The sequence below is a fragment of the Rhea pennata genome, chromosome 2, assembly GCF_028389875.1.
Source record: "Rhea pennata isolate bPtePen1 chromosome 2, bPtePen1.pri, whole genome shotgun sequence".
NCBI lineage: Eukaryota > Metazoa > Chordata > Aves > Rheiformes > Rheidae > Rhea > Rhea pennata.
The window spans coordinates 86,102,426-86,125,153 of NC_084664.1; positions in this window are offsets into that span (position 1 = coordinate 86,102,426).

The window sequence follows — 22,728 nt, forward strand, 5'->3', positions numbered from 1 at the left end:
GTGAATTCCCCCTGTATGTGGAGGTGGCTTATTCTGGGACAGAGAAGGCTCAACCTGCACTGTAGAGAAACTCTGCTTGTGACAGTTCCTCCCCAGCAGGAATTATGAAGTACTTTTTTGAGGAACACCACTGTTTTGTACCCTTGTCAATAAAGCTCGAAAGGAGGAGAATTAGGGGACTGTTGTTGCTGCAGAGAGTATTGGGGGGAGAGAGAATTCATTTTCCTAATGAGAAGGAATAAAGACTATCTCATGTCTTCGTGAGACAAAGAGGCTATGTCCAGCAGCTGAGCATCTTGGGATGTGAAATAAATAAATAAAGAAGCTGGAAATATTAAATTAAGAAGCAAAGGAGAAGGAAAGGAGGAGAGATTGTTTAATTATTAAAGTTAGCCTCAGGGCTTTCTGCTTTTAATGGACTAGTCTCGTACCTCTAAGTCTCTGTGAGCTTGGGTGTACATACGGGTAGAATTAGGTCTAATTCTCAACTCCAGTCTGTTTAACAAAAGTTCAGCATTCAAGAAAAAACTGTGAAGGGGCAGTGTTTCCACGAGTTTATTTAGGGCGAGTCCCTCTCCACTTGGTCTTTTCCATCTATCCTCCTCTAAAATAGTTTTAACTTGCTCTGGAAGTTTTAATTATGATCTTTAAGAAGTCTGAGTTTAGTTAAAAATACTCATTCAAAACAGTCCCTTCATTGATCTCTGTTTCTAAGGTGAAGTTAGGGAAAGGGCTTGTCTTCCTCTCTCCCCCACCCCCTCCTTTTTTTTTTTTTTTTTTTTTTTTTTTTTTTTTTTTTTGTTATCTTTAGTTTGAGCAGCGTTGTGAACTAATTTCCAGAGACGACACAGCAAGTTTTAGATACCGCTTCTTTTATATGTTACAAACAATGGCAATAACAATCATAACTACACCTGCAGACTTTGAAACTCCACACAAAGGTTTTTGAGAAAGCTGCAAGGTAGCAATATTCTTTATAATTCCTCTTTAAGAATAGGAACAACGTAAAAATGAAAACTCTTGACATTCTGGAGAAAAATCTTATCTCATGATTACTGACTGCAGCACTTCTAGTTCAAGAGTTTTCCTCTCAGAATATTTATACAATAAATTTGGGTCATTTTGAGTCAGAGCTCTGACAATTCCTAACAAGAAGCATAGGTTTGGATAAAAGAACTAAACATAAAAAGTTTAATCACAAAGGTAACGTGGCACTGGTATAGGAGGAAACTTGCGCTAAAGTTCTTCCCCAGGTACAGAGTTATAAATAGGAGTTGTCAGACTAGCAAAACCCAGCAAACAAATGCCTAGATGAAATAATCTGACCAAAGTAAACAGTGCTAGCAGAAACTTTAGGCTGTAAATTTCATGCAGGTGAACTCAAAATGCATATATTGAAGGTCAAAAGATCTCTCTATCACAGTGTCAGCATTTGACTAATCTCTTTTTAGTATTTTAATTAGAAAATTCATAGCATGATGAGCTTTTAATATTTTCTCTCATGCTGTTTTTCTATACTATCCCCTCACTTTTTTTTTCTGGAAGTATGGGAAATGCAGGACAAAATAAGTTATACACATAGTGTAAAAATAGAAAATACCCTGTATGTTTTATATAGTTCATTCTATAAATGATAAAAATGGAAATCACCCTTTTTGCATAACCTCTACAGTTCACTAGTGTACTACAAATGGGAATATGAAGGGGTTCATTTATTAAAACCCATTTCTTTTTTCTGAAGCAATGTAATGAACATTTGTCTCTCCACTTTGATTATGTTCAGTATTAATTAAAATGTTTTGCATAGTTTCTCTTAGTAGTGACACTTAGAAAATTGGACAAAAGACACAGTGTCTGATAGTGAATAATGTCTTAGAGATCATCAAGGTGAGACAAAAGAAATATCAACTATAAATCATCATAATTAAATTAACATGGTGAGATAAAGTTGTGCAGAAACTACTAATTCCTAATCAAGGAGCTTGTTCTGAGCCTGAAGCAGATTAACTTTTCTTAGCTATACTGGAACCATTCCACTGTTAGTGGAAACTTGTAACATGAATTGAAATATTTTTAGGTTTTGGGGGGGGTGGTTTTTGTTTTTTCAGGGTCGGAGGAGGAGTACCTTCTTTCTCTGAGATTACTTCACATATAATTTCAGTAGTGCTATGGGCAGTAATGTAACTTTGAATTGTAGCTCCTCCCAGATGCAGGACCACTGTACAAGTGACATAATTGTAGCTGAAATGGGACAGCAATAGCAAACAACCCGTTAGATGGCTCTTGTATGACCAGCTTATTTGGCTGCCTTCTCTTTTCTTTTCTTTTGCCTGCTCTTTAATAATCTTGGGAAGCCAAGATAACTGAGAAACTGGAAGAGAAAGTGGGAGGAATGCAACTAAGGCATTCAGGATGCCAGGGCAATCAGCCTCTTAAGTAGCTCACGGAAGAGCGAGCAATCTAGGAGCACTGCTGGCTTCCAGTGCAACCCACTCTACCAGGCCTGGTTTTCCAGCAGGAGGGTTATGGAGAGAGGTGTGACACCCCCCCCCCCCCAAGAGAATGCTTTTGTTTTCACAAATTGGAAAGCTCAGGGAAAGGATGGTTTCATATAGTGTATTGCTTTATTCATTTCCTGTCTCTGGATTCCTGGTGTACCGATGCAGCTGTTGACCATGAGCCAGCAATGTGCGCTTGTGGCCAGGAAGGCCAATGGTCTCCTGGGGTGCATTAGGAAAACTGTTGCTAGCAGGTGGAGGGAGGTGATCCTGCCCCTCTACTCAGCCCTGGGGAGGCCTCATCTCAAGTACTGCATCCAGTTCTGGGATTCCCGGGACGAGAGAGACATGGAGCTACTGGAGAGAGTCCAGAGTAGGGCTACGAGGATGATCAGAAGACTGGAGCACCTACCCTATGAGGAATGACTGTGAGAGCTGGGCCTCTTTAGCCTGGGGAAGAGAAGCCTGGGGGGGGCGGATCTTATCAATGTGTAGAAGTAGCTGAAGGGAGGGTGTCAAGGGGATGGTGCCAAACTCTTTTCGGTTGTCCCGTGTGACAAGACAAGCAGCAATGGGCAGAAATTGAAGCACAGGAAGTTCTGCCTGACCGCGAGGGGGAATTTCTTCTCTGTGAGAGTGACAGAGCACTGGACCAGGTTGCCCAGAGAGGTTGTGGAGTCTTCTTCTCAGGAGACTTTCAAGGCCCGCCTGGATTCAACCCTGTCTACCATGCTCTAGGTGACCCTGCATAGCAGGGAGGTTGGACTAGATGATCTCCAGAGGTCCCTTCCAACCTCACTGATTCTGTGATTCTATGATATTCTCATGTTTCCAGATTATCCCTGTGAAATCCACCAATTTAAGTTTAATGTTGAGCTGACAGAGTAACTTTGGGGTAAATACAACAAATTATATCATAACAAACATTATAACAAACTGTCTTTAATTATATCCTGCAAAAAATCTGATGAAATAACTCTGAGAGGCAATCATTTGATTTTGTAATGTTCAGTGAGCCAAGATTTGGTCTAGCATTGTTTAAATAGGCTGAAATTTCAAGGGAAATGAATTCATACAGAATTCTCTATCATTTTAGTACGAATACTGCAGGAATGTTTTGTGCTTTGGGCCCTTAATTTTGCGTTGAGTAATAACCATTGAAATAATCATTGATTATCAAATAATAACAATTGAAATGAGAAGTAATAATATAGACAGTTTTCCATACTCCCGTAGTTTAATTTCTCTTAAATGAGGTTTTTTTTCAAAATTTCAATTGTAATGTAAAATCTAGCCTTGCAGTGGGAAAAAGCTTTGTCTGCTCTGTTTTACTACATCCAGGGGGGAAACAGCCTATGAAAGATTGTACAAAGTGAAAGCAAAACTCTTCTCTCTCCTTTATGAGAAGGAGAGAAGTCAGGGAGAAGTTATCCTTCTCCTGGGAAGGATAGAGGAAAAAGTAGGGGTACTGGGCGCTACCTGTGCTGTATGTAGTCTGATACTGTCCTTTTTCTCTGTATCAATGTTCTTGGATCAAAATTCAAGATGGGAGCATCTCAGATATCAGGAGACAAGGACATTGAACAAACCGTGTGAGAAAAATGGACTTACGTGACATCTGGCAGAATTGCTATCCTCAAATTACTTTTCTATGTTTGCAGTGGGTATCATTGTCATAATGACTGTACAAAATTGCAAATAAGAAGACAAGTCCATGTGGCCGTGAATAAGGAAAAAGATGGCCTCATTAAGTTATGTGCCCCTACGAGATCTACTGTAGGAACATGTTGTAGATCCTTTTATGTAGAATTTTCATAAAGCCAGTTACTCAGTTAAAATGTTTTACCTGAGCTCTAGTGACAAATGATTTCAGCCTGAAATGATTTTACCTGAGTTTTTGCTCTGTGAAGCCTATTGTATGTTAAGGCCAATAAGCAGAGCATTGATCTCAGAAGTATGTCAAAGGCAGATGTTTAGATTAATGTAGAATTCATTTAACTGCATATCTAATTTCTTATAAATCATGAAAAATTCCTTCTCTATGTAGGCATTTATACAGACTATTAGAGCTAGTTCTAAACCATTAACCCCTCAGAGTTGCAGTTATTCATAATGTATAATGCCTCTCTCTTCTATGTTTCATAGTGGGTTCATAAATGTTCATTTTACTTTTTAAAAATTCAGTAAAACAAAACAGAAGTCATTAGTACTCAAAAAGCCTGAGCTCATGTATTTACATACTCAAGGGAACTTGACTTTTACTGATGCTATCTCTTACAGTGGCCCTTTACATCTATATATAAATATATATATGTATATTTATATATATGATGTAATAGTTAGAGTTCTTCGTTTATCTGTGGAATGAGGAAATTCTCAGTTACCACTTGTAACTCTGCCAAAGCCCTATTGCAGAATATAAGCCAACCTGCAGGCATCTCAAGTATTTTGCTACCTCTGTGATTTATTGTATTAATTTTACCTGAAATGATGCTTTACTTAAGTTTGACTGTTTACTTTGTATTATTGCCACTAACTGTGAAGCATCATATAACAAAGCATCAAAGATGAGGTCTAACATACTGTGTGTATTTTTGCATATATGTATTTACATGTAATTGGTGTTTGTCATAAGACATGCCATGTTAATCTGATTCTTTCTTATTGTAAAAGAACCTCATTCATTTGCTTCCCTTGTGAAAAGGGATTTCTCAGAGTACATACATTTAATTAGTAGGCTCTGGTGTTGCAAACCAATTTATTAATTCCTCAGACCTTCAGTGAGTATTTCCTGGACCTTCCCTCATGAGACAGACAAGCCCCCAGGTTGAGAAACTCATAAGGAGAAAAGTTTTGTGGTTGGTATGAATGGAGCCTTTAAGTACAACCTCAAGGAAAAAAAAAAAAAAAAGAAAAAAAAAAAAAAAAAACATTATAGTACTCTAGCCTGGAAAACACCTGTCTACTTGATCTTTGTGATAAAGCCCATGTGCAAGAAAGATTCTCAAGTCATTGCTATTTTTCCTGTTTATTATCTTACCAAGTTGGAAAAAAGAATGAAGTGTCAGATATAACAGTGCCATCTGTATCGGTGGATGGGTTTGGTACAGAAGCACAAATCTAGTTGCTTGTGGTACCTTTGCTGAGCCATTAGCATGCACGGGAGGAGTGAGATGACTGTGTTTCATTATAAGGGAGGTTGTTATGGGTGAAGGCCACTCATGCTGTGGGCTAAAACAGGAACATATTGCGAGTGTAATGTACTCGAGTAAAATGTTTCTATTTTATCTAGCTAATTAATAGCATGAAACAATTCAGAGAACTGGAGAGCTTTAAGAAGCTTGCCAATGCCAAATATCTTTTTTTTTTTTTTTTTTTTTTTTTGCCTAGACCTTGTGTGATTATTAACACTGCACCTTATAATTTTTATAGCATGTTTCCATAGAGGATGAGGATAATGAGTCACTGTGCTGCACATTGCAGACAAGGCTTTAAATACAGGTTTCTTTCACCAGGTACAGGGAGGCTTGAGCAAATAACACAGACAGAGGCATACACAGATTTTCACCCAACACAGATATACAGACACACACAAATTTCCACCTAGAGAAAACAAAGATGAGAATGGGCTCACTGTTGCATCCCACTGCTGAACAGTGAGAAATCCTGCCTTGCTGCTAGCTCTGTCCTGGAGTTTATTGCAGCTTCAAATGTCTTGCATCTCTGTCTCAGTTTTTTTTCCCTCTGGAAGGGAAACAATAGTTTCAGCCTACTTCTATTTAATCTGTTTGAATTTAAAAATCTTTGGGTATGAACAGTTGCTTAATTACTGTTACACAGATCGTCTCAGGACTTCGTGGTCTTATTTCAAGGAAAAATTGGAGGGAAAAGAAAAAAGAGCTTCCCCTCACCCCCATTCCATAAGTTTTCTAGTGCACCTTCCAGCTCTGCTGAAGCCAATTCCCATTCTCATTCTTTCCCTCTATCCCTCTTTTATCTGCACTGGTTAAAACCTAAAGTTTTAGTCTCAGTCATGCTCTCGTAATACCTTGTCATGGTACATAGATTTTTCTGAGTACATAATAGACCTGTTCCCCCCGCCCCGAGACAGCAGGGCCCCGGGGGCAGCTGGTGGTGTCAGGCACCGCTGCGGGTCGGTTCTCTTGATTTGAATCTAAAGATATTAAATTATGGAGAAAACAGCTCTGTAGAAACAGTCAACATAGAAAATGTGGGTAAGAGGAGGAGAAAACTGAAGCTCTTTCCCCCTCTCTCACAGTAAAATGCTCCTGCTGCTGACAAAACTCATATTATAGCCAGAGGAATCCCTTTTCTGAGATCCTCATAGAGACCAGAAAAGACTGTGTGTGTTTAAGTCACCCCAGTATGGGAACAGGAGGGGATGGAAAAATAGAACCTAGTCTGCACTGCTCATTTGAAGTTCAGTGTGAAACACGTGACACGTGTGTGTGGTTTTTTTTTGTTTTGTTTTTGTTTTTGTTTTTTTTTTCTCTCTGTGGTGGCAAGATGCAGGATGGCTCCTACTCGCAATCTTTTGGGGCTCCACGGGTAATGCACAGTCGTCGCTGTTTAAGAACTCTTTCAGATAACCTACTGTTTTCAACTTGATATACTGCAATTATGGACCTAAGTGTCACTATCCAATACTTACACAAAACTATTTGAACAGGCAGCATCTTATACATTTTCTATGAAATAGGTTTTTCTATATGGCAAGGTTATACAATACTCCCCAGGAAAAAAAAAGTTTCAGAAGGTTTCCAGTCATCATTTGTTATTTTGGGTAGTTTTGAGACACCTGGCTGAATCATTGGTTAAAATAGTATCTCAATATTTATGTATAAAAATGTGAAGGTATTTATATTATATAATATAGAACAGATGTGTGTATAACATAGTGGTAAAATGAAATCAGTTCTTTCTCTCTGAATTCAGTAGGACCAAGAGTACCACTTCATTTTCTGTATGGTCTATAACCTACATCTGTTTCAACATCTGCATTTATGTTCTTTTAAGTGTTTTATTATTTATGTATTATTCTAAATATACACTATGTACATCCCCAGTATTTATGTTCAGAGAAATCTGAATATTCTAGTGCAACAATGTTTAATGGAAAGCCTTTAGGTGATCATCCCCCATACTTTTTAATCAAAAGCAGCTAATTACTGTTGTGTGATCAATTTTGATGAAGTAGTACACATCTCAGTAGTAAGCTATATATACACACATTTATCCTATTTAGGTAACTGTAGAAACCTTGTTTTCTTTAAAAACAAATCGATGTAACAAATGGCCTCATGTAAGGAATATGTCACGTGAAGACAACCCAATGCATCTACAAGGGAGAGGAAAAGCCTCATTAGGATGAGGAGCAGTCAGTCAAGTAGAGGAGACAACACTTATGAAGGTATCTCCTAGACATCTGTATCTCTAAAGAAGTGAAATAAAGGTTAATTTCAAGCCAGCTGATGCTGAGGGATTTCTCTTTTTGGCAATAACTAGCTGTTAGGTAAGCTAAGCTATAGCATGAAGCAACATCTTTAGGATGCAGTTTCTCAGGACAGGTTTGGGGAAATTACAGCCACATGCTGCGTACGTTCAGCAGCAACCCTTCCTGAACAGCTACATGAGCAGCTTTAATTCAACTTTTTTTGGCAAAAAAAAGTAACTTGGCAAGGAGGGAGTGAGCTACTTACCTTTTACTATCAGTGATCTGTTCGGCTGTTCATTTAACTGTAGAACAAAGTCTCAGTATAAATAGATGGGAGAGGGTTTTTCTTCCATTTTTTCACGTATATCTTGTAATCATCATATTTTGAACTGTGTGAATATTAAAAAGCAGCATTCCTCCTACAAAGGTGCAGCAAATTCATTCACCTGCCCGAACACAGAAGTATCATAATAAGACTCTTGCCGTCATATGCAAAAAGTATTCAAATAGTGAAAAAGAGAGACCTCATGTTACATATTTAAGTTAGGTAAATATCTGGAAAAGGCTTATGCCTATCAAACTGTGGCCCTTCACTTGGGCTGTGTTGCTTAAATTGGGTGACATTTGAATGCCCTAGGGAAAATGTTGGTATGTTTGTATAGTGGAAGGTTTTCTGAGGGAAAAAGGATGGTTAGTGCAACCTTTTTATAGTGTGCGCTAAATTACTCAAAGTAAAACTGTAGATCTGAAGCATTTTTTTTTCCTCTGTAATATTCTATTTGGTATCTTGGATATTTCTCTTAAACAGACGGACTTGAAGAAACAAGTTAGGTAGACAACAGGTAAGCTTTACTGTATCATAGTAAGAATGCTGAAGAGAGAGAAAACTTTGAACATCAGTACAGAAGTTTACACAAAATAATGGCATCGATGCATCTGTTATTCAGACAAGAATTTTTAACAGCAATAAAATTTTCTTGTGTAATCCTCTGAATCTTTGAAATATATAAAGGTTTTCACATCCCCTCCTTCTGTGCTAATAAGGCAAAACAAGAAGCAATTTTTTCAGTGAGAGCTGAACGACTCCAAATGAAGTGAGAATATTGAAAGACTGATGAAAGAAAGATTCCAGTGTGGCAGATGCTTCAAGGTGGACAAAGACATAACACGGAATAACTAAGTGAGGACAGTAAAAGCTGGAAGCCAGTAAGTGATTTTAGGCTACAAGAGGAGAACATACTATGGGGGGAAAAAAAGATTCTGGAGAAAATATGCCCAAGAAGTGAATGGGGACAGATGACCGTCTCTGTTAGTACCAAAGAACTGAGAGGATATGGTAACCCACGAGCACTGTCATAAATACCTTTGTGCTGATGTCTGCATGGGACTGACTGGCCATTGAGAGCATGGAGGCGTCACTGTCTTACCGAAGTCATAAAGTCAAAATACTATATGAGCAAACCTGAAACCTGAATTAAACCACAGTGGGAATTGTATCTCAAGGTAAATAACACATACTGCTTAAATAAGCTGTAATTGGCTAATTAAATAATTTGAAAAACATTTCAAAGGCTAACTCTGCATTATTTAATTTTACCTACTGAATCTAAATTCTCCCTGCAGTATCAAATAATGTCTTATTCTAATTAAATTCCTTCCCTGGACTAATATAAATCCTTAAATATTATAATGATAAAAACAGTTGGCTTTGCTAATTAGAGTTAGCAAATATAATTTAAGAATTTAAATAAAATAAAAAAAAATGCTCCTAGTTAATATTTATGATGGCATCTTACTTTTGATACTCCAGCAAATGTCCTGCACAAAAAAACAGTTCCATTATCAGTTTTCTTGCATAACCTATTGTAGTAATTGGCTCCACTCAGATGATTGCTGTATTACAATCTCAGCTGTGAATGCATGCAGAGAGACAGATGAGCGGTTATCATTCAGATGCTCAATGGACAGTCAAAGAAACAGGTATTTATGTTTTGTATGTGCAGAAGGATATTAGGCTCCTGGTGACTGAGAAAAATAATAAAACGTCATCATAAGTGGATTTAAGCTACTGATAAATTCACCCTTTTTCAATAAGGCAGAGTTTATGACACTCAGTCTTACCCCCCCCCCCCCATATATAAATTATATATATTGGGGGGAGGGTCCTCACAAAGTAGTTATGGCACAAACATAAACCTGTAATGCTATACTAAATCTGTATCCTGAGCCTTCAAGAGAGTACAGTCCATGAGCTGTTAGCTTATGCCAGGTTGCCTGATTATATAAGGAAGGTATCCAACTTGAAGAAAAATATTCTTTTCAGATAGGGACAGTTAAGGGTCAACCCAGTGCTCGTTGAAATACATGAAAACTCTCCTAAGAAGATCAGTGGCTGTCAGATGAGATTATTATTGTCGTTATTATTGTCAAAGTCATGTATAAATGATCTAGCTTTTTCCTCCCAGCTGAATGAATTATTCTTCAGGGTGCGTGAGAGCCAAGTTCAATCTCACCTCATTCTGCTCACCCATCCCAAGGAGGAAATTAAGCACATATGTAGCCAGATCTGATTCAAAACTTCTCTGCAGTAAAGGTAAAATTGAATCCTCTCTCCTGTAATGTGATGGATGTGGATTGGGCTGTCTTGATATCAGAAAAATAGAAAAGGGGGTAAAATGACAGTGTGTTAGGGAGAAATTTGGAGAAACAAATTTGTCTTAACACAGCAGTAGTTACGCTGTTCTGATTGATCTAAAACTCTCCTTGTCCCCTGACAAGCATTTCCTGGGCTCCCTTGTTTCTGGCTGTTCTGGAAGACTCAGCCTGGCTTTATAGAGCTCCAGTATATACAAAGTAGAGAGAAGGATCAAGGCTGTCTTGTCACTTGGCTCTGCCTGGTGCTTTGAGGCTCCTGCTTCTCCTGCCTATCTCCTGAGCTGACCAGAAGGTCAGCTTACATTTGGAGACCCTGCTCCAGATAGTCTGTCCAAAAGTTGTATTTGTGCACGTGAGTAAGAATTTAGTCCAAATTACATGTTTTTACTCACCGTGGTACCATAACTGGGAGTGGGGTGGGGTGGGGTGGGAGCAGGTGCTAGTTAACTTGAAAGAGTCTAAAGGTTTTTTTTATTGTTACCTTTGGAGAAGATTGAAAATTTTTCATGAACTCAGAGATATACTTTATTATTGGTGTATTTAGAATTACTGGGTACTTTATACATAACTTCAGTTGTATCTCAATTTGTCTACTTGAAAGTGTCTCTCTCACTTTCAATCATTCATTATTTCAGTGTACTTCCCTGTGCAAAAATAAAGCAATTTTTTTCTGTGAGAAGAAAGTGCCTCATGGTTTTCTGTTTCTGTGTTTATCATATCCATGCATGCACAGTTTTTCATTCAGACCATGTTGGTTTAAATCTCTGTAGCCCTGCATATATAATCTGAGATTTTTAGAAAATACAAGTTCCATGAAAAATAAACTATTTATATGAAATAAAGTTTGAATAAAACCCTTCTTTCACAGAGGCAGGGAAAACAATGAAACAAATGATTTAGGATATTTTACTTATTTATTTTAGTTTAATGGGACAATAAAGAAGAATTCAGAATTCAAAAGTAATTTATAGCAAAACTAATTGCAGACTAATGCTGGAGAGTTTTGATGGACCTGGTCTAGAATACTGATGTAACCTAAGATTATTTTAGAATTGAAAATAATTTCTCATTGTGTTTTATTTCTTTTCTTTTCTATACATCATAACATTACAGTACTAGGTGTCTTGTAAATCAGACTTTGTCCGTAAACATGTGTGTTTAAAACTGTCTTCTACTGTATTGTTTCTGAATCTATGCAATAGGACTGAAGAACTCAGCAAATCATTTCTTCTATCATGTCTTAAGTTATATACAATCTAAAGTTGAATGTGAATCGTGTTTAGTGTGCAGTGATGAGAAATAAAATACATTTACTTAATAAAAATACATGTGCAAAAGAGATGCATGTGTTTTGAACAAGACATCATTTTCCATGGGAGATTTATCCTTTACAAGATAATAAATAATTGTAGGTGGTTATGTAAAGCAGTATTTTACAAACCATAAAATTTCAAGGCAGGGTCTCATCAAGGCATTGTATATACAACAATTTTTTTCAGAGCTAGCAGGATGAACTTTCTCTATGACAATGTAAACTTACCTGTTTCGGTGGCATATCTGAATGACAGATTGTCACTTGAAAGATGACTTTCTTAAAATGATGTGGATTTTCCAAATTTAGTAAAATTAATTAACACTTTACCCAGAGCAAGTGAAATAACTGCAGCAACGTAAACCTCCACTGGAAGCCGAATCCTGAAATATGTCCTGACTTTTTTCAGGGCTTACTTATCGAAGTTTACGGGAGTTTTAGGCAGAATGGAAGTTGAGAAAAACTTGATTAGCACTTTAGGTGTTGGTTCTGTAATGAAAACAAGATTGATAGAAGATTCTTTTCTGTATTTAATAGACTGAGAGAAGATTGGATGAAGTATTTATTTAATAAGCAGCAGAAAAATGTATTGACAGGAATAGACATGAAAAATCAACAAGAATTAGGAGGCCTTAGGGTTCCAAGACCGGAGGCAGTCTGTGAAGGTCACGAGTTTATGCCAATTTGTTGGAACAGAGCAAGAAGAGTTTTTCCTTCAGTTACCCCTACAAGTCATCCCTGATACTTTTGTAAAGTACTACAATTCAAAGCTCCTGAATCAGCTTGCTCACTGGCATAATTTGGATTTTCAATTTAACATGAATCCTTTAAAAGCCCCTACAAGTAAAACAACATTTTTTTAAAATAACTTTTCTCTAATATCGTATTTCCAAAGTGCTATAATGTGAGTACCAAGTAGATAATTGAGCTAATAAACATGACAATAACCGATTTTCTTAATGCCAGAAAGCACCATCTTACCTAATTTCAGTGTGTGAGAGTCTGTTGTGTCAACCTTCCTGCTTAGTTAACAGATGCTAATTTGGGATGGGATGGCTAATACTTTAAAGGCCAATATTAATATTCATCAATTCCCTGAATGTATCCCATAGTAGCGCTGCCCAGAATAACGGTTCTTGTAGGGACAGGTGATTGTAGACATACCAGTGCTGAGAGATAGCTCGTTAGTAGCAAGGAGCACAGAGGGAACGATGACGTGACTGATCTAACTCCCCTCCTGAGGCTGGGCTCAGCCTCTAAAAGTTTGAGGGACGCTGGTCTAGGCTGTGAAGTACGTCTCCGGTAAAGTTCATCAGGGCTGTGGATGGCCGTGAATCCTGCCATCAAAGAGCATTGATATTTGTTGTTAAGTCTGAGGACATTTTACAGTTCTCTGCTTTAACATTTACACAGTGAACCTCCAGCTGAACATCTGTATTAATAAACTTTACTGTGTGTCCAGATGAAACAAAGAATTACACACTGACTTCTTTGGGCAAGTGAAATCCCACCGAGGTATATTTTGTCTACAAGTCAAAATTCTCCCTTCTACTCTGGAGAATTTTGATGACCCATCAATCAAGTACCTTGCCAAAACATTATTGCTTTGCAAGGTGCTCTGAGCCAGCCAAGCAACTCTGTGTGCATGTATGTGTGTCAAAAACAAAGACAAAAACAAGAAAAACCCCTTTATGGTTGATGCACACTGCTGCAGGTGTTTGTCTAGTCTTCAAAGAGAGAAAGGGCTGTTTATAACAGTCTCTTGTATGATGAATCATACTTCTCAGAAGTTATTTGTTGACAATATTTTGTATATAGTTAAGAGGCTGTCAGTTTTGCCTCGAAAGCTACAGTACTTACTCCAATGATGTTCGAGATGGTAGAACATGAAGCAGAGTCATTTTATTACTACTGCTTTTCTTTTTTTTTTTTTTTTTTTCTTTTCTTTTTCTTTTGCTGGCAGGCCAGGGAAATAGTTTTCCTTTCTTTTTTCCAGGGTCCATGATCCGAAGGACTGCTTAGAAAGATAACATTTCAGTGCAGATTTGGATGTCTCCAGGAAATGATTATGGACAGAATCCACTTCTCCACTTGTGGCTTCTCTGATGTTTGCCCATTGCTACTGTCATTGCTGAGTATTTATTGAACAGATCTGATTTGTACACTTTAGGCTTATTGATTCATGATAAGTGTCATTGGCAGTGAAATAATAGGTTGAAAACTAAAGATAAAAGGTTTTAAAGCGAGCGGCTTGTTTTTTATGTTTCCATCTCCTCTACGTGGCCCATTTTATTTTTTTCTTCTCTTCCCTTTTCTGACACCTCATTTTCTCTTCAGAATTCAAATATTGGTACAATGTTGTAGTTTAATAACAGTGTTCTTAATAGAAAGCCAATTTTAAAGTAAAGATAGTTTTAAATGGATATAATAACGAAATATATGAAATGTCATAATCTATAAAATGGCCATATTTAATTATGGTACAAACGGTGCCCTTAAAGGTAATAGGACTAACAAAACATCATTTGACAATTTTTAAGTGAATAAAGAAATAAAAAGTTATGCAAGCAATTAGCTCACCTGATTTTTAGAGACTGTTACTGATTTTTCCACAGGGGAGTAGTGAGGGCAAGTAAACAATTTATTACTCTCTAATTAAGGAAAGGAGAATTTTGCTTAACCTAGTGAGCTCAAGATGGACTATGAATTTGGGTAGTTGCAGCCATGTTTACCAGCAGTATTTAATGGTAGCCTGGTATTTTACGGTGTGTTTATCCCAAGCAGTAAATAGATAAGGCCAAATCTGAGTTATTGTCTTGGCTGGCTTATAATGGTGCCGACACTGCTTCTCTAGGGAGTTAAAAGGCAACTTTATATGAAAAAGGAGATTAACTTTATTCCGAAAGATGAGAGGTCTTTGGGAAGCATATTGCATGACAAAAAAAGAAAGAGAAACAGAGGGCTTTCCCTGGGGATAAATTTGATGGAGTCAATATCAAATAATCTGGCAATTCTTGCCAGAAAGTCTTCACACAATGATTGAGAATTAATTTTGCTGAGAAATAGTTGAGTGGAATTTGTTGACAAACTGAGAATGGTGGTTCATCACAAAGCAGAGAGAATGCCTTTAAAAAGATAGGGGATCTAGAGTGGAAGCTAGCAATCCTGCCATTGTAACCAGGCAAGAATTCAACTCTGCAGAAAAAGTCTAGTTTGACCATATTTGTGTTTTATGATTTTTTTCTCTATTGAGTCCAACTCCAGAAAACAAATGAATTGTTTCCTTGTGTCCCTCTAGGGACAATTGTTCAGAATGAATTTAGAAACTCACAAGGTGGTAGGTATCTTTTAACGGCCTTGTATGGACAATTAGAAATAATTTAAATGCTTTTGCTTGATATTCTAGTAAATTATAATCTGGATCTCTTTGTACAAATCTGCTCTTGCTTTAATGTGTCTTCTCTTGACCTACAAAAAAGTAGAAATGTGTACACAATTGATAATTATTATTGCCTTTATTCTGCATATGGTAAGTTAATTTAGAGGGAAACGTTACATTTTTTGTTATTTTATTTATACTTCAAAATGTTGCTCCATATTTGCTTAAGCCAACTTTATCTCTGCATCCATACTCTAGCTTGCTCTTTATAAACCTATCTGAATAGATAAAAACATTAGAAAATGTTATAGAAAGGTAGAACACATCCCTTACCACTGGTATTTCACAGCTTTAATACAACTGGAAAAACAGTAGTGCCCTGATAAGGTTTAGAATATAATTTATTTATTTATTTTTATATTATTTAAATCCTTCAACAGTTTTGGCCAAAGCACATAGCTGGCAATGACAATATGTTCTGTTTAGAGAGAAAATTCTCTTTCTCATTCTGTAGGAATATGTGACATTTTCTTCAACTGATTCTTTGCAGAAGGAGAAAACAAACAAAAAAACTATTGTAGACTTGTTTGCAATCAGTTCTCTTCCAAAATCTTCTTGGCAATTAATTAACATGTAATCTGCTTGCAAGTATAATTGTTCCAGTAGCAATGGTCTTGTTGTGAGACTGTACCATCACCCCAGAGACCCTGGTTCTGCTGCAGACATCATGTGTGACCTTGGAAAAATCATTTTGGTCAGTGTTTTCAAGAGCATCTACATCCCTTCCCTGAAGTCAATGGAAATTCAGACTCCTAAAGGACTTAGATGCTTTTGTAGCTAATTACTTCGGTAATTTTGCCCATAATATTTTATTTTGTAAATAAAATAAAAATATAATAAAAATACTTAAAAATTTAATTCAGAAATTTTGGGATGTTTCAGTTGGATAAAATTAGTATTATAGAAGCTCTGCTCTATGAAGCCAGTTATAACAACATTTGGGTCCTTTAGTGAATAATTAAAAGTGTGAGGACTATTTTCATTACCTTCTAACTTTGGAAAAATGGTTTCATCCTATTATTGTAGTACCTCATTCACTTTTTGGAGTTATTTGGCAGTTTACATTATTGGTAGTAATTTTGGATTGCTATGAATGGTGCAGCTAATAGTAGTGAACTATAAGAATTAGGGGATAGATGAAAGCTACTGCTTGATTGAGATCAAGGTCCTGGGAAATTAAGTTGAATACAAATGCGGGGTGTCCTATACAACAAGGACCTGGAGGAAATGAAAAGCTCTCTAACATGCCTGCCCAGGGGATTTTCAGGTGTGCTAGACCTTGCATTTTTCCCTAATCCCGTGTGCCTGTCCTCAGCGCATGATTGCCTGCCCCTGCATTAAGTGCCCACCTCCTGTGGCACCAGGGAATGTCCCTGCTAACCTCTTTCCCAAAGGAATTTCACTCTGAAGGCAAGTTGGCAGGTGGAAGAGTCGATCTTCCTTGACCTCGCTTAGCAGCGAGGTAGCACAATGCCTCTCCTCTCCCAACTAGAATCTTTTACCTTGCAGAAAAGCAGTCATTGTGGGGAATGGTCCCCTCTTCGAGATCATGAGATATGCATCGTCATGTTTTAAAAAAATTACAATTATGTACTGTAACTTCTTAATTCTATAATGTTGTCAGACTGTTCTTACAGAAGTAGTGAAATGAGTGAAACTTAGAGTTGCTCTTACCGGAAGAAGGAGTAGTAATGTATGCAGCATGGCAGAGCGTCGAGAGGGGCCTGCGTTGCAGATGTCCTAGTTAAAAGACATATCTCTAATTCTTGGATCAGCACAGATCAGTGCTGCAGATGATAATAAAGTGTGATGTAGTACTTGAGGTAGCTAGGGTCCATATACATTACTTTCTAGTAGCTATTTTGATAGAAGGAGCAAAATTGCTAAAAAGGGAGTGTGTGTAAACCCAGGATAAGGCAATATAAATCTATCTATACTCCTATAATTGTTTTAATCAGTGATGTAATTAAGGAGCATACGTCGTTACACAGAGTTTACCTCTTTGTTATATATACATAGGCAGGTAATTTTATTCAGTATTCATCACAATAGCTCTGATTTTTATGGGGATTTTCTGTGATGAATTAAGGTATTCTAAATATTTTAAAGTTTTTTTTCCTCTCTCTAAAATTTACTGCAGAGTAAATTTTAAATTTATATATTCATTGTTTTTAATTCTTTAAAAAATTTCTTATTCTTTTTTTTCTCCAGTTCCGTAACATTTTTTTTCCCTTTTCTTCTGCATAGTGGCTAGCATGGTAGGGCCTTGATCTTTGGTTTGTACTATGGAATAAATCATAGTAAAAATAACCAATACCAAACCCACTAGAGATTTAAGAAAAATTATAGATCACACTTCGGTGCAGGTGATCTGCATTCTACTTCCTTTAAGCAGAAACTTAAAGGAAGCAACTTACTGCATCTACTTAAAGGACAGAAAAAGCATAATGCAAAGTGTATGTTCATAGTGGGCACAAAATACTTCCCTCCCCCTCCCCCCTTTTTCTTATAAAGATTATTTAAACTGGAATAGCTGCAACTACAACCTTATTCGTCACCATGGAGTGCCCTCACCATAAGACAGTCCTGGTGTGTGTGAGGAGTGGAGCTGCCAGACCAGTATCGCAGAAAGTATTAGCCTCTTATTAGAAGTAGGAGGACACGAGGAAAGACAGGATCATGGCTAAACTCTGCCTCCGAGCTGGGCAACGCAGTGAGTGTGTCCTGCACTCATTCAAAGCTTGACCGTATTAGAGTTTTATATCAGCAGAAGCATCTTCTCTTAGAAATGGAGAGCACCTTTCTAGCTCTAATTCCAGTACAACCCTCTCCACTTCTTTGCTACCTTCATATTTGGCAGGTTTAGCAGCTGCTACAAATAGCTCTATTCAGTTGCAATCTCATCACTTACCAGCTAAACTTACCATTTATCAGAGTTTTCAGAGATTTATGGCTAAAAAATAGTTGTGGATATAGAATTTGTTTTTCATCTGATATTTTCTATTGAGTTAATTACCTAAATCTTGATATCCAGAGCAAAACAATGTGATATGAAATTTCTGCTCGCTATCTTTAATGATTTTTTTTTCCTTCTATAAATTGTAGCAGGGAGGGGGAGACAGACAAGTCTGTGAGTTCTGCGCACAATTATTTGTGCTCTTATGTGAGTCAGAAAGTTAAATGTCATCATGCAATGATACCTAAGGAGCTACTTTTTTTTTTTTTTTTTTTTTTTTTTTTTTTTTTTAAGGAAACTTTGGTTGTCCAAACTTAGCTACTTTTTGATCTCAGCAGCATGTAATTTGAATATCTGTTGAATAGCCATGACTTAATGGGTACATGGACATTAAATTATAATAAACTTGTGAAGTGGCTTGAGACAGCTGGAAATGAAGATGCTCTCTAAAATGTTTCTTCTAGTATAGAAGAAGCTATCCTTATAGTATTTGCATATTGTTAAATAATATGCTACATCTAAAAAATAGATGTAATATGGAATCTGTTAGAAAAGGTATGGAAATTACCCTATATAGTCAGTTCTGTATACATTTTCCAAGACTGTTTTCTGAGCAGATATCTAAGTAACTTTCAAAAAGAGGAAGTATTTCAGCATTGCTGCATCATGCACATTTATTTCTACAGTTATATTGCATAGACCAACTTTGTTCATTCTAACTATAGTTAAATTTTGTAAATATTAAATTATCAGTTTGATGTTACTAAAACGCTATAATTAATGGCTTTGATGAGAACACAACAACACACTTTTTTATTCTATAGTGAAAAGTTCATCGTTTTTATTTACCATTTAGAATGAGAAACATATAGTAGAGGCTTTTTTCCCCCTTGGAATGCAGAAGTGTATATTCCTCTATTTCTTAAAGTTTCTTTCAATAAAAAATTAATATAGGATTTTTAAGGAAGGCACCCTTGTTGTGTTCTTGCTGCTTTACAATCCTTTATTTTGGTTGAGGGAACTACCTTGGTATGTGTATGGGAATTGTAAGGTTACAATGTTGTGGTATTGTTACAGCACTCATATGCTACAGTTTCTGCTTGAGAGAATTTCAAGATAACATTTGCACAACAGTAAAATTGCAAACACATCAGAATAGGGAGAGGAATGAAAACAGAACTGAAGGAGACCCTAATATCCCAGAGAGCAACAGACTGTCTTAATATAAAGCAAGATGAGAATGTACTGTCAAAGACATCAAGACAGAAACATCAAATGCATTTTCTCGGCTTGGCAAGTGTTCACTGGGTGATCAAATTGTCTGTGTGAAGTCAGTTTACAGAAGATTGCAGCTAACCTTCATTTTTAGGCAGGTTTTCTTTAATTCCCACAGAAAATGTAATATTCTAAAACCTCTGTTTGTTTTCTACTCTGTATTTTCTCCTCTGGACAGCTTAGGTTGAATGGTATCTTGTCACTGACAGGTAGATGAAAAATAATTCTGTATGTCTCATATGTAACACAAATTGAAGGCTGAGTTAAAAGGTATGTGAAAACTGAAGGTGGTATCACTGGTAGGACGTGATGTTTTAGGTCTTATGCTAACAGTGGTAGAAGGGAAGTATCTGCTCTGAAGGAAATTCAGAGTCTATTGTTTTTCTTTCCTTCCTTTAGGAGGCCTCTTCTTTGAGGCAGTCCAAAGCGTGTTATATGTCTTCAGCTCTCAACATCTTTACAGAAGCTTCAAGATGTTTGATGTGTAGCTTAAACCCTGAGCGCTGTGAATGCAGAATAATCCTTTTTTTTTTTTTTTTTTTTTTTTTTCTTTTTCTTTTTTTCTGGCTTTTTTCAATCCTAACTGAAAGTTTTTATGCCTCATGATTACAGAACAAAGTTTGGAAATTTGACCTGTAAGTGCGCTAAATGCTGAGGAAGAGAAGGCATCAGGGAAAATAAACATAACTACATCACTACATTAAAATCACATTGTCTGTGATCTCACAAAATGGCTTTTGGGGCAACTGCCACTAATGTTGTTTGAATATCAGAGGTTGACTGTTCTTACATCTTCAGGTTGAATTTATACGTGTAAGGTTTAGGACTAAGGCACAAACTTGGGTCATATTTCTATACTGCTATCATTTGATAATACATCTGTAATAAAATGGTCAATTTTATGCATTCTGTGTCTTACCGTGCTGGTTCATAACTATTCTGCTTGATATTTTCCTTTTGGGCATAGAAATTTCATATACATATTGATTGCAGGCCATAGGATTAGGGTTTTTTTTTAAATACATCAGATGTTTTTTGTTGATAGTATCAGTTTCTCCTTTAAGTAGGGATATTTTCCCAACAAAATTGTTTTATTTACAGGTTTTATGATGAAACTGTTTTATTGAGCTTCTCTTTCATCTGTTTTCTTCATTGCCTCTGTTATTTTAGAGTGAAAATACTGTAATCTAATGCAATAATAGTAATAGACAATAAAAACGATTACCTATAAAAGAAAGAAGCTGTGACTAGTGCTTTGTAATTCTGACTGCAGTGAGTTCACCTACAGATTTTCTCAGATATCTCTAAGATGTGCTTGTTTAGAAAACCTGGATACAGGAGTCTTCCTTTCCCTATCTCCTATGATGCCCTCGTGCAAGCAGAGTAATCAGTGTGTGTCCTTAGTTCTTGTTTATGTTACATTTCTCAGGTTAAGGAGTGAGGAATCTCCTTGTGAAGACCTAGGCAAGACAGAAATAGGGGTTGAAATGACCTGATGACTCAAATATTACACTCTTTAATAATTTAAATGCTCATTTATTTCACAGTGGAAACGCATTCTCTCCAATGATTCTGAGTTTTGCCCATTTGGTTTTTGTAAGTCAGCAGTTAGTATTTTAAGAGCTTAATGAAGACTGAGATGGTATAAACAGCCTTGAGTCTTCCTCTCTAAAAAGGAAAATCACTCTTTTTGAGACACAGGCATGGGGATGGTTGTGACAGGCACAGTGACAGGCACAGAAATCTCTGGAAGTGATCTGCAAAGCTGTGTGACAAGTGGCTACCTCTTTCAACCACTGAGCTCCTAAATGCCATTTTTCCTCTGTGGCAGTTGTTGTTTTGCACTTGCTCTCCCTCCTCAGGGATAGAGATTTGGGTCAAAACTGATGTAAAGAGGCTGTGACGCCTCGTGCTGATGCCCCAGACATTGGTCCATAGCTCCCACGTGGAGCGGCTCGGAGCCAGATCCTGCAGGTTCCTCAGGGCCTCCATGGGCAGCCTGGTGGCTTGGAGCCACCTCCCTCCACTCTGTAGGCATCTGCCTTCCTACTGTCAAAAAGCCTCCCCCCTCTCCCCCCGCAGTGTTGTTATCCAGGTGTTTTGGATCATTTTGTGGATTCCTCTTCTCCAGTGTTCAGCCTGTACTAGTTACTGCTGCTTATGTACTAGAAACACACAATCTTCCTTTAATTTTGGTTTCTTCTCCTTTTGTCATTTTAGCACATTTTGTTTATGCACTCCTGAGTACTTTCTCATATTTTATGCGAACAGCACACTTATCATAACACGGTATGTCACAGGGTGCTATCCTTCTGCACATACCCTGCTGTACAATCCTCTACTGCCATGCAGTTCAACATGTCCTTAAAAAGTCGTCTGGTTTCTTGCAGAAAGCCCCATGGTAAGTGTGTGCCACTCCAAGGGGACCTCTTGCTCACTGGCAGAATGCTGGCTGAAGCACTGTGCCCTTCCAGAGAGGAAAAATCTACTTAGACTACTTTCTTTCTATATATTTGCATACTGTCTATGTATTTTTTATTTATTTGTATGTTAATTGGCAGGGGATGAACTGGCTTTATCTTCTCTGCTGGTTCATTTCAACAGAACAGCCTATGTCTCTTGATTTAAAAGGAAAGGGGGGGGGAAACCCCAATAAACAAAACATCTTTCTATAGAAATTATGGGAAACTATTAACAATAAACAAGTACTTTAAGCTATTAGAATTCATGAAATCCAACCGTTTTGAGGGAGAAATACAAAGATAACTATTTATTACAGTCTAGAAATTTATTACAGTCTAGAAATTATGTGTAGGTTTCTTGTCAATTACTTCTGCATAACAACCTCCTTTTTTTTTTTTTTTTTTTTTTATGTAAGAAAAAGAGTATAAAAAGTTCCTGATGAGGGCTGAAATGACATTTGTGGTCAGATGTGATCAGAGATTTAATTCAGGTTGCTGTTTAAGCTACTTATTAAGGCTTTTCTCAGTTAAAATGGCAGTTTTGTTGATCACTAGTACTACCCATTCCTGGCATATTTTAACAGTGAGATTTACTACACTGATTTTCTGTACAAGTCCTGTTCCTCTACTTTCTCATATGATCACTTTCTAAAGAAGAAAGAATCCCTTCCTTGCT